General features: G+C 37.6%; 2 long non-coding RNA genes across 3 annotated transcripts in view; one reads left to right on the top strand and one right to left on the bottom strand.

The window, feature by feature from the left end:
- Positions 1-9,672, bottom strand: part of LOC149041696 (uncharacterized) — an 11,609-nt gene extending 1,937 nt beyond the window's left edge. The window contains exons 1-2 of one of the 2 annotated variants that reach the window (XR_016188948.1): positions 9,241-9,672; positions 7,071-7,150 (exon numbers count right to left, since the gene is read on the bottom strand). This is a non-coding gene — a long non-coding RNA (uncharacterized LOC149041696). The remainder of the gene's footprint in view (positions 1-7,070; positions 7,151-9,240) is intronic. The other variant, XR_016188947.1, reaches the window with a different exon arrangement.
- LOC149041697 (uncharacterized) lies at positions 3,708-7,969 on the top strand. The gene is made up of 3 exons (XR_016188949.1): positions 3,708-6,709; positions 7,048-7,192; positions 7,492-7,969. It is a non-coding gene; the product is annotated as an uncharacterized LOC149041697 (long non-coding RNA).
- Positions 9,673-10,138: the final 466 nt, after the last annotated feature.

The following is a 10,138-nucleotide window of genomic DNA, read 5'->3' as shown; positions in this document are numbered from 1 at the left end:
ACAAGTTTCCGGAACACTACCAGTGTCACCAGTAACGAGTGGCTTTACGCGCGAAAAACACGTGCTGCATGTTTCAAGAACGTCTCCCATTTTTTTGCTTGCAAATTGACTTATTTCATTGATAAAAAACTTCGCTGATTAAAAGTAGATAATACGACGGCAAAATAGTCCTTTTAGCGTTCTTTTTCAGTTCATGATATGGTGAAAGTTATGCACTGGTCCCTCTCGCCGTCTTTGTTTTCAATGGTATTGCTTGTTACATCTCTTTTTATGGGCGCCTCATTGTCTCCTTAAACCGCGAATTTGGTAGATTTTTTGCCACCTTTAAAGTAAATCAACATCGTTTTAAAGAACTCCAACAGTTTACCCCTTCCACAACAAAAACAAAATTACGGCAGGATTTCCACATGCCCCATACTTCACTACACATACAGTTCTTGAATAAAGAAAACATTAGCGAAAACGATAGATTCCTCTTTGGGGACTATGGCTTTGTTTCAGGATAGCATGGGGTTATACGTTAACCTTCCGGAAGAACATTTGCGAAAAAATAAAATTCTTTTTTTAAATCAGTCATCAGATTGCAAAGGTATTCAAACTGGAAGCAACTCTTTTTCTTTAATTGCACTTTCCTCTACAGTTTTCCTCCTTTTTTTCCGTTTAATTTTTTTGGAGATGGGAGCATTCAAACGAGTCAGTTCCTCATTAATCAACTTACGTAGGTTAAAACTGCGTTTCACAACTTCACTAAAAACTCGCGTTGTCTAGCAGAATAAGCAAATGTTCCTGCGCTTGCTAAGATATTTACTGTTCCTCTGTGAGGTTTGCTCTGGTCTTATCTACACTCTACGCATGGCTTCAATTTAGTTTCTAGGATGTTTCAACAGATAACCTTCTGTGACAAAGATTCTGTTATCGAGTTGCCCGTCTATCATTCGTTCATAAATGTATGCAATCGGTCCCTCTGTCTATTCATTCATCCTTCCATTCCTTTATTCTTTCCATTCTTTCATCCTTCATTCATATTTGCATTAATTCACGTATTCATTAGTACATGAACTTTATCAACAATAAATAAATCACTCATTCATATATCTTTTTTTGTTCCAGAAATACCCTCTCCCTGTGGAATGCACCCAAGTTAGTACACCACCTGGTCCAGCCACCACACCACTAAAGCAAGAGTGTACCAGCTTGACCCTGTTGGGGACATCTTAAGATGTTGGGAATTGGATTGTTGGAAGATGAGACCTAAGGTTTCTCTTCACTCCTCTTCAATTTACACTACATCTTAGGATCTACTCACAGATGTTCAACTGGGAAAGAAGATACAGATGGAAGACAAACACAAACTGGTTAGCTCATTCCTTTTGGGTTGGAATGGAGGGTTATTAGTTAAAGCTCTGGATGAACCTTAACTCAAATTTCGGCTCGAAGTCCATGGACTTCATATTCGGCTTAATTTAATGTAGTTAGGTTAGTTAGTTGGGTCCCCTTGGGTTGGCTGGGTCCTCCCCTTAGGTCTCTCCTTTGGGTTCCTTTTCAGGTACTTTCGGCTTAGGTTCGGCATAGGTTTTCGGTTTAGGTTCGAATACGTTTCACCTTCGCCTCGGCTCTGACTCTGGCATCAACTTCAAGACTACAGCTCTTCACTCTTTTACCTTGACTGGAGCATGGAACTACAACGGCCCTCCTGCGGTCAGCACCAGCATCTTCGGTACTGAAAACTCCCGCTTAGTTGCGCGTTACACAAAGACTTATTTTTCATTTGAAGTTTCACTAGGTAGCAGCCACACAAAGGACTGGCATCTAGAGAGACTTTTTCATCCAAAATATACCTTAAAATTCATTACGGCAAAACGATTTTGGCCTAAAGGTTCAACCAGACATTTTTTTTCTTTATAGTAAATAACTGGAGATTTTAAGCCATTCAACAGGGGGAGTATGCCCATTTGCTACTTCTATCTTGTTTAGTGGTTTAGCTTCAGTTGAAGCCGCCAGTCGAGGCTTCATTTAGTGGGAATAGGAGATATGCACACACCACAGTTTAGGTCACAAAAAAATTTGGCCAATTGTACCGCACATCGGAATATTTAGGCCATTATAATTCACGACATCTTATCTTGTCATGCCAGCCAAAATTGCAAAGAAATCAACTCATCACCTTGCGTCACAAAACACTTGAGGATGTGTCAGTGGAAACGAAATGGCTTTTGAGTTGAAAAAATGGCCTATAGTAAACTGTTAGCTTTTTACACATACTTTAGGCCAATTGTTTTGACATTACAGCACACTCGCTGTCAGCCAAATTGTTGTAAATAATAGATTCTCCACTGAACCCACGGATCACTCAGGCAGCTATCATGGAGAAGGTAAGGTCAGCAGGTACGTTAACACTTTTTATTATATTCCTCCGGCTATTCGGCACTTTCGAAACTCACAGTCGTCGGCATTTTCGATTTTCGGTTCAAAATATAATTGGCATCCAATTAACTATGTTTGTTACAGAGGCCTGGTAACGACAATATTGTTACCAGGCCGCACGCGATCCATACACTCCAGCTAGGACACCCCGAGTGTTCCTTCGGGGTGTCGATATTTACTGACACAGGAACACTCCAGGTTTCCTCAGATGCTAAAGTTTTCACTTAGGAATGCGCGTCCCCACCATACACACTAACTTAAAGTATAAATGATGTAACATTTTGAAAATAATAAAAACAGAAAACTTGTGTCTGACTGTCTACTTTTGTACAGATAATAATGAACTAAAAACAACTAACACTTTCTTTTTTCAGGACAAATGCTACTTTTCGGCCAAATTTGCAAACCATGCAAAATACATAGATCTGATTACTAACGATTTTTTTTTCAGGATGATTAAATACATATAAGTATCAAGATGTAAAAGATTTGAAAACAATAAAAACATGAAGACTGGTGTCTTGGTGATTTTTTTAAACGTTGGATAAAAACTACTAACAGCTTCCTTTTTCAGGACTGTTTAACATATCTTTTAGCAGGTATTCTGCACGTATGCCACGCAAAACATAACGTTCGATCTACTAACACTTTAATTTCAGGAGATCTAGACACAAACTATCTTGTAAAAGTGAATCAAAAACAATAAATTTAGAAAAAACCTGTGTGTGTCGTTTTATCACAACAAAAAATTACTAATTTAAAGTTTACTTTTCAGGTTATAAAAAGACTAACAACTTTTACTTTTCTATACAGTTTTTATTACAAGGGCTTAGATCTATGACTGAGCCTATTTCAGGAGCACACTCAGGCACAAATTATGCCACTTTCGGGGCATTTCTACAGCTACTAGCAAGGTGAGCCATGTAATCACGTATAATATAACGACACTGACATGTACTTTTTCTCAAGTTTTCAGGACATCTTGTTACAAGCCAGAAACGCAACTTGGGATAAGAACAAACCAGGAGAATACAAAAGTGCCAAAAGGATATACCTACTAGGTCAGATTTATATATCTATTTGTGTAGAGTAAACTGAAACCCACAGTGCACCAATTTTTCAAAGGTATGTAAGAAAATTAGACAACAGTATCCTAGAAGGATGAAGAAAATTAAACAATGGCTAGAACTTCATAAATCAAATACTAGAGCAATTGGCTGTTGATGAGAAAGAAATTCATTATACACTGCATATGTTCAGGAGTTTCAGGATGTGCACAAAGAGGTCTGTCAAAGATTGTATAAGATTGCAAGTTATTATTGAGAAGTGTGCAGTTTATATTTTATAGCTGATAGACCAGGAACTTCATGTGCACTTACAAGAGAAACAACTGAACCACTAAAGCAACTTTGACCACCTCGAGCCACCAGGAAGCAAGGTTTACCAAACAGCAACACCCTTCTAACTACACCACAACCTTACTGGTGACAACATGCACGGACAACAAACAAGCATTTTCAACCACACACATGAATTCACAAACTACCAGGAAATACAAAGATTACTGAGGGCACCTCGAAGATACTAAATAGATTTACCATCGAAGCAAATGGACTGCAAGAGCAATCTTGACCACCTCAAGCCAACAGGAAGCAAGGTTCTCCAAATAGCAACAATTCTAGCCAAACCACAACCTCACTGGTGACAACATGGACAACAAACAAGCATTTCCAACCTCAAACATGGATTCAAAAACCACCATGAAATACAAGGATCACGGAGAGAACCTCAAAGATTGTAGATAGATTTACCATTGGTAGAAACTAATGGACCATTAGAGCAATCTTGACCACTGCAAGCCAACAGGAAGCAAGGATCCACGAATAGCAATACACTTCTACCTACACCACAACTTTTCTGATGACAACATGCATGCATGGACAACAATCAAGCAATTCCAATCACACTCATGGATTCACAAACTGCCAAGAAATAAAAGGACCACCAAGGACACTTCAAAGATACTGAGTAGATTTGAAGAAAAACATAACTGCATAGGACTGTTGTTGAGGAAACTGAGTGCATGGTGATGGAATTTCTGAAGGGAAGGGTGATTTTGTTACCTGCAGTTTCCAGGAGATGGTATGCTTTTCTGTGACCTTTGCACTCTATAGTGAATGGTTGTGATCATTTTGTGTACTACTTAACCAAACAAGTGGGATAGTTTCCATGGCCCGAGCTTTTTGTTGGCTTCTTATAGCCTAAAGGACAATTTCTGGTGCTGATCTTCTATAATTTCTCTACCCATGATGGCATGTTAAGTCATCTGTTTACTCTTGAAAGTGATGCTCCTCTGTGACTCCTGTTTCCATCTGGTTTGTTGTAGTCATCTGTGGTTGGAAGGTGTGACTCTCATCTTGTTTAGTCAGGAAAATTTTAATGCTTCCATGACCCTTACTTCAATATCGCTTTATGTCATCTGTGTTGGAAGAAGAAAAATGATTGACATGTACAATATTATTCCACCTATGGTTGAAGTCATTTTTGGGTCTCATAGTCTAATGCGTGTGCACCTTCTAGATGATGGTCCTCTAAGGCCTTCTCCTAAAGCTGGCTTGTAGTCATTTGTAGAAGGTAAAATGGTCTCTTCCCTTCCATTTAAGATTACTTGTTGTCACATGTGCATTATGATCTTTATGGCATTCCTCTCTGGCCTGCTCTGCAATTAAGCCTGTTGTCTTCTGTGGGGTAGAATTAATGCTTGATAATTGTGATTCTTGTACTTGCAAATAGTCTTTTTTAATGCAGCTTTATAGTTGAAATTTCAACACAAAATTGATTTATGGCTCATGAATCCTGTTGGCTTATACTGTGCATCTTTTTGGTATGAAGAGTGATAATTCTCTGTGCTTTGTTTAGGTGCTTAGAGAGTGCTGTTCCTCTGTTGTCTCTACAGCTGAAGGTGGTATGGTGTCATCTGCATAGCAGGAAGTGAGATAGCCCCCTTTTGCCTTTGTTGAAAGGTGGTTTGTTATTTTGTGTGGTTAAAGGAGAGAAGCTTCTCTTGTTATACATGTACATGTTTGCAAAGTGAGGCCCTTACACCCTTACACCAAGGTGCCACAGGTTTTCTGTTGTCCCTGCCTCATGCAGTCAACATTTAAGGTGGCTTGTCGTGTGTCTGGTAGAATTATTCATGGTCTTCAGATTGAAGTACAGTATTTACATAAAAACAGCTTGTAGTCATTTCTTTTCAAGAAATGGCATGCTCTTCTGTATCCTTAATTCTTCTCTGTTAATGGGGCTTCCATGTCCTTGAATGTACTCATCTTCCTCTTTTTCATTGGCCCTTCTTACCAGTACCAAAGTTTTATCTTTGCTCTTCCCTATTCTTCAATGTAGATAAATGCACTGTATTGTCAAAGGTAAGGCACAATTTATGTAGCAAGAATAAGATTCACATCAGTTCTTCAATACTGTGTTGCCCTGTGCAACAGAAAGTGAAAGTTCTTCTATCAGAAGAGAAGAAACTCACTTGAAATTTATCAAAAGTGTTTAAATCTTGATGGGATTCAAACCCATGAAACACTGTTTTGCACTGACTAACAGAAAGAGAATTAGTGCTGTGAAAAGGAATTATTTAACCTCAGCTGAATGTATTTCAACCTTAGTGGGATTCAAACCCATGAAACACTGTCTTGTATAAAGTAACAGATAGTGAAAGTGTTGAGTAGAAAAGAAGTTAATTAACCTCAACCAGAATGTATTTCAACCTTTGTGGGATTCAAACCCATGAAACACTGTCTTGTGCAGAGTAAAAGACCGTGAAAGTGCTTTTAATTAGTGCAAAATGTATTAACCTGCACCAAAAGCATTTAAAACCGAATGGGATTCAAGCCCATGAAACACTTTCTTGCACTGAGTGATGGACAGTGAAAGTGCTTAAATGGAACAGGATGTAACCTCAGCCACGAGCATTCAAAACATAATGGGATTTAAAAGTGGTATGAAAGTGGCATTTTCAAGACTTGATTTCAGTACAACAGTTCAGGAAACATTGCAATACATACATGCTTTACATATACTTTGTAAAAAATGATCCAATGTGCTAGAAAGTTTTTTTTACAGCAGCTGATGTATAAGAAGCAGTCAGTCAGAATTCCATTCATCAGTTATTGCTTTACCTCACTATTGGCAAGAAAACTACCACTACATGTGTTGGCTGGGCCAGGTATAAAACAAGGATCAGTCCACAGACTTAACATCCTGAACATGCAAGTTCAAGGTTTGTAATACTATAAACAAGGTTCAAACTGCATGCATAACTGACCTAACAGATATACAACAGATGAAATCAAGAGTTGGAGGCAATATGAAATACTTTGATCACAAAGTATCATCATCATAAATTGTAAGTTCCAATCAACAAGAAAGGAAAGTTTTGGAAAGTTCCATTGTTACCATTATTTGGCCCTCACAATGATGTAGGTGTGAAGTTCAATTAATTCAAAGATATGCATACCATACCATACTAAGTTAAATACATTAAATTAATCTAAAAGTTTGTATCTTATGGCATGTGTTTACACTCTTCTATCTATTAAACATATTTTGTTTGTTTAGTGATCAGTTTCATAATTATGTACCTGAAGTCCTGAAGTGCGGTGAGTGATCAAAATGCTGGCTTCACCAATGATGATTGCAAACACAAGCGGGTTAAATCAACCTGCATGGATGATAATACATCCCTGGTCATGAATTAATAAAGGTAAGAAAATTATCACTAAGAATGGAGTTTAGTAAATCCAACAATTACGAATTTAAGCCCTCAGTTTTAAGCATGTGGAATGCGAGCAAGATGTCATGATGATTTACCCTAACTCATTAACCCTTCAACTCAAGATCTGATTGTTAATTCTCCCCCTTAGCTGCTACAAATTTTCTTGTTAATTAGTTGGGAGAATTTGGTATCAGATCAAGATAATAACCTAACTAATAAGTTTGGGTATTCTCATTATTGGTTTGCTGAACAGTGTATGGATATGTTGTGTACTTTTGTGTTTTTAGGCATGTAAGCACCTTTACTGATGACTGAAGTTGAACTATTGATGGAAAGAAATTGGATTTGATTTACTCGTTATAAAGTACAAGTTATGGAAAATGGCTTAGGACTGTGAACTCATTTACATGCTTCAACACATGAAACAAAAACATTGGGGTAAGAGCATCTGAGCACTTTTCACTTGCTGCTTCTCAAATGAATGTAGATGTTCAACTACGGAAAACTTTGTGACATTTCACACTGCACAAGGAACTTTGTTAACTAAAGTTAATTTAGCAGTTTCTATCTAAACACACCTTAAAACCCCAAAGGTTGCACCATAGCACTGGTTGGGGGTACACGGTCCCCATTTTTCCCTCATGCAAGGGTTTTTAGGGGTTTACGTGTCCGGCTTTGGTGCACTAGGTTAGTTTTACAATTTACTTTAAAAAACTAAGAGCGTATCTATACAGATATGACAAAAAATAAAAACATGAAACTCTATTTCAGTAAATATAGCTATTTAAAAAAATGTTTTTTATGACAAATAGGGCTCAGATGAAAACTACATATCTGGAGTTAACAAGATTTTTTTTCTGCAAAATTTGGCATTATTTGTTTCTGGTTTTTTTTTTTCAATTTTCAGGGTACTTCTCTCTTCACATTTTGTAGACTCTAGGTCTGGCATCAAATGAAAATTCTTAGCTCTACAAAAGCAATTTTTGGCTTGAAGTCAAAAATTGCATCAAAGCTTTCTATTTCAAAAATAGTCACTTGTGTTTGACCATTTGAGAAATAAAAGCTTTGGATATGAGTTCAAGAGAACTTTTAAGCTATTTAGTTCTAAAATAGCATAAAAATTCATGGAGAAGTTTCATTTAATGCTCTTGCCCAAATGTCCTGAATGTGATTAGACTGGTGCCCTGAAAAGAAAATTAACTAAAATTGTTTTGTTACAGTCCTAAGTTTGTGCTATAACACTACAGGTATGTTGTTCAATCTGCTCCTTTGAAATAAGTTGGACTTGACTCCAATACAATTTGAGTCTTAAGGTGAAATTGGAACTTAAATTTGAATACTTCTATACCAAAAATTCTGAACTTGACACATCATGGACTCCTTCATTAACACTAACTCTTAACCTTAAAAACAACTAATACTAACTCAATTAGTTAATAGAGGGAGAGTCCAAGATGTTTCAGTTCTGACAGCATGTAAATATTCAAAATGACAATAGTCTTACTGATTTAATTCTGATGGTATAATGTACACAGGTACATATTATATAGTTATACATATTTTAACTGGGAATTATGGTAATTAACTAAAATGAGGAAGTAAAACATGGATGAATGGTGGTCTAAGGGTTAACCAGATCAATCATCAACTCTTCATTAAACATACAGCTTTGAAGCCTTTTGTGACTTGAATACTTTCATTAGAAATCTGTCTCCATCCCAGTTTTAGCCTTGCTTAAAAAAAAGTGCATTTTTTCCAAAAGGTTATATTACCCAGAGTTGTCACGCCTAAAATGAATGACTTTTTGCCTATTTTGACTATTTTCTAATTATTAATTAGAAACCAAAGATCAAAGAGGTTAACATTCCCATCTCAGGACACGTTTCTCGGATATCCTTTCTAGCATCTCCTAAATATCGGGAGTTCTTTCGTGGGTAGTTAAAAGTTCAGTTGTGTCAAATTTGACAACTGAAATGTCGAACGCTCCCGTAACCTTCCTTTGAAATGTTTCCTGCCAGTTTGTGCGTCAGCCTCACCTGTTTTGAAGATCCCTAGCCATGGCTGTGATTCAGTTGTGTTTGTTAGCATTTTCGAATGATTTGTTGAGTTATCACAATCTAAAGGAAACAAACGATGCTATAAAAGAATCGCGATTTGCACCAGTGTTATGGTAACTCAAATACACTTGCCGCCACTTAAACGCGGCGCGCTACACTCAGAAGCACTCGCGCGATCCCACAGGCACACGCAAACTCTTATTAACAATTGGTTCATATGTCGGCGTGCGTTCGTCGAGATATGAAGCACGCGGGAGGTTTGGAGGGCACGAAAGGTGCGCAAGAGTTGCTCGAGGCGTAGCCGAGAGCAACTCTAGCTTCTTGAGTGCTCTCCAAACTTCCCAAGTGCTTCATATCTCGATGAACGCACAGCTGACGTATGAACCAATTGTTTTATAACATTTTCAACCCGAAGGAAAATTTTTTTCTCGAGGGATTTGTTTGCTGACGTCATGAGCGTGCGCAATAGGAATATGAAGCACGCTCGTGCAATTGAATCTGATTAGACAAAGTTACTAGCTATGTTATAATTATTATTACTATTATTATTATATTCATTTATTTTATAATTTTGGTAGCCCGTGTGTGTGTAGCTTGCGTTTTTGTGAGTGGTGAACAATTTTAATATCTATTTCGAGTCAATTAAAAGAAGCCTTCTTTTGCTTGGCTTCGACAAGGATGGGAGAACCCACCCAGTTAATTATCGAGCGTGTTATCTCATTGAATGGTCGATTTAAAGTTCACCAAGACAACCGCAATGGAGAAGATTTCGTTAAGGCTTGATCTAAGTCAGTTTAGGTTTGAAATCCAAATTTATCGCAATTCCCCACCACTTTCGCATCGCCCGTTTACTCCCATCCCCTACCCCCTCCGGGGC

The sequence above is a fragment of the Pocillopora damicornis genome, chromosome 8 (assembly GCF_964200805.1).
Source record: "Pocillopora damicornis chromosome 8, jaPocDami1.2, whole genome shotgun sequence".
In the NCBI taxonomy this organism is placed as follows: Eukaryota; Metazoa; Cnidaria; class Anthozoa; order Scleractinia; family Pocilloporidae; genus Pocillopora; species Pocillopora damicornis.
This window is presented reverse-complemented; position numbering and strand designations above follow the sequence as displayed.